Source organism: Sinocyclocheilus rhinocerous, unplaced genomic scaffold, assembly GCF_001515625.1.
Source record: "Sinocyclocheilus rhinocerous isolate Xijiao unplaced genomic scaffold, SAMN03320098_v1.1 scaffold752, whole genome shotgun sequence".
Classification (NCBI taxonomy): Eukaryota; Metazoa; Chordata; class Actinopteri; order Cypriniformes; family Cyprinidae; genus Sinocyclocheilus; species Sinocyclocheilus rhinocerous.
The window spans coordinates 2056779-2059855 of NW_015639777.1; positions in this window are offsets into that span (position 1 = coordinate 2056779).

Here is a 3077-nt window from a genome sequence, read left to right on the forward strand (position 1 = left end):
CCAGCTGAAGTGAACACAACAGTACAACAATTTGTAATTGTTTTGACACAAATTATGATAACAGGTGCAGATTATTGATTATTAATTACTTATTTTAGGGTTTTACACAAAACAGTGTTATGGCCTCAAAACACTTTTATGGTAGTGCATGATTTATAAACTAATACATTATGATGTTTGCATACATAACCAGCTCTATATGTATGGCTTTTCTGACAAAGTAAACTTGCTCAGTTACTCACCCGGTATAGCATTGCACTTGCTATTCAAAGCATTCGGATGCAAGTCTTGTGAAACACGAGTCACTAAAAAAGAGCTCAAAGACTCAAAGAAGCAAACTAAAATGGCATGGTTGGGCTTGCCAATGTGTTTTTATCTCAGGTTTGCTTTTGTTTAACACTATCAGTTTGCCAGATTCACATTAATCTGTTTAGGATAAAACCGAACATGCTTTTAGCGTCACTCATTAGACATTTCACTCTGAAAGTATCACAAAGTGTTCAAGAAACAATGTAAGATCTTTTGCAGAAATGTCTCTAAAGGCAGGTTTTTCCAATGGGCCTGGACTCTTTTTTTCTGCGATTTTCACCTTATCCTGTTATAATTACTTTTCTTGTTCCAAGTTATGCTACAAAACCCAAGAAAAATATTTCTCACACAAGAGGGATCCGGAACATTGCCGCCAGCTTACAATTTACACATTTTTGGAAGCGTTTTACATCATTCTTCAACACCTGGAATTATTCTCATTACTTTTAAGTTCCTGCTGATTTTTTTATTAAAACTTTCAAAGTCTGGAAAGTCTAGGACTGGAAAGTTTGATGAAAACCAAAGACAACTTGCCCGCAGACAAAACAGCAAATATTGATTTAGCACATGGCCGTTTCTCAGCCTAAGAGGACAGGAGCAATCTCTGAACACCGGAGGATAAATTGGATGAATGAAGGGATTAAAACAGAAATCAGATGAAAGAGCGTGGATGGGGGGATGAGGGTGAAAAGATGAGTTAATGAGTAGGGATCAGGCATTGGCCTCTCACACTCATTACAACCCACACTACTAATCCTGCACCATTCCCACAAGTGCGCTGTTTTGTTCCATTAAAAACACATTCCTTCACAAACTCTGAGAAAGGGAGAAGGCGTGTGGATCTGTGTGTGTGCGTGTGTGTTTGTGTGTGTTTTTGTGTGTGTGTGTGTTAAAACTGAGGACAAGAGATGGGAACAATCAATGAGAGGGAAAGAGACTGACTGGAGAAATAAGAGATATCACTGGAATTCCTGGAAACAATGACATTTTCTAAATCTTGCCCTCTTTAAATGGGTGATGTTCATATAGACACACTCTCCCCCCTCCCTCGTTCCATCTCTTAGGATTAGCCGAGCATTCCATTCCACACGGCAGTGCTGTTAGGATTGGGATCAGAGCTGGGAAGAGGCCGTCAGCAGCACTCAGGTGTTGTTCGAAAGAAAGAAACAGCAGATGGTGGCCTTTAGTGAAGGCCCTGCTCTTTCAGACCACAGGACAAAACTATATGAGAAAGAGCTCTCTTTAACTAATGCCCATTCTTACTCTCTCTATAACCAGTGTGTAGGTATGAACCTTCACTAGCAGATGGCGAGATCATTGAGAGCTATTAATTCTTTGAGACTGTAACTATCTTTGTAACTTCTAGTCTTTGGAGACTGGTTTGGGATCGCTGGTTTCCGTAAAAGAAAGGAATTAAACACAGAGAAGAAAGGGAAGCGCAAGAGATTGAGACAAACTGGTTTTGACATTTTTTATTGTCTTTATAATTTACATTTTTGGTTTTGTATTTCAGTTTTTTATTTTCATGGTTTTGTCAGACAAAAAAAACAAACAAACAAAAAAAAACCTTGCGATCGGCAATGAAAACATATTTTATGTAATTTTTGTCATACATCCTTCTACTTTGCAGTTTTCATCTTGGTTTTAGGGCAGTGGTTCTCAACCAGGGAGCCGGTGCCCACTAGAGGTCCTCGACAAACTTCTAACGACCCACAGGATGACTTTAAATTATTTAAATTAAGTAAAATAATATAATTTAAACACACACTGACATAAAATCAAGGTGTAAACTCTAAGTGTAAGAATTTTCCCTGCGTTTTATTAAATAACATGCAGTTCTTGAAACTCGTGGAATCACAAAAATTATTTTGGTGAATTTAATATATTGAAACACCTAGTTTCTGTAATAAAAAAGTTTGAAAACAAGCAGCTTTGTCAATTACAGCAGAACATTCCAGAGTATATATTATAGGAAAGATTAATATTTACCAAAATGCCCTAAAGTTTGATTGCACACACAACATTTGGCGTCAACAACAAATTATATGGGAACAGTTTCTCACAAGTAATATCACAGAAACAAGAGTACTGTTCAGACTAAAAGCATAGGTGTGATATTGCTTTTTAACAAACAGTTCAAGAAACATTTTAGACAAAGTATGGTTCCATACAAAGCCACAGCAGAATTTAACATCTCTGAGCAAAACAAGGTGGAGTTCACAAAAAGGTTAAGCAAATAATTCAATAACTCTGTCATTGAGACAGTCACTAGCTGTGTCTCATTTCAAAGCCTGCACAATTTTTCATCAAGGCTGCCTCATTTCAGAAAAGAAAGAAACAGAGTATGTAATTTATGCCCCATGAGGAATAACAGTTCTTTAATCAGTTTTATAATGATTACTTTTCTGAAATGAGACATGAACATGAGACATTGATGAAGTGTGCGGCCAACAAATGTGATCTTGAAAGGCTGCAGCCTTCGAAATGGAACACAGCTACTTGCTTTGTTCCTGCATGAATCAGTGTTCTGAAAGAATCATTTGAATGAATGATGTAATAGGCCTGGGCAATAAAACGGTATCGATATTTATCGACGGTACACCTTCTTCGATAACGATATAAAAAATGTTTGATATAGTGCACGATATGAGTGATGCAGACAGCACACACAAACACGAACATGAGGGCGGTGCCTGCCTGTGATGAGGAGATTGTGAATAAAAAAATGAATATTAGTCGAATTTAAAATAAACATTTGCATTTGAATG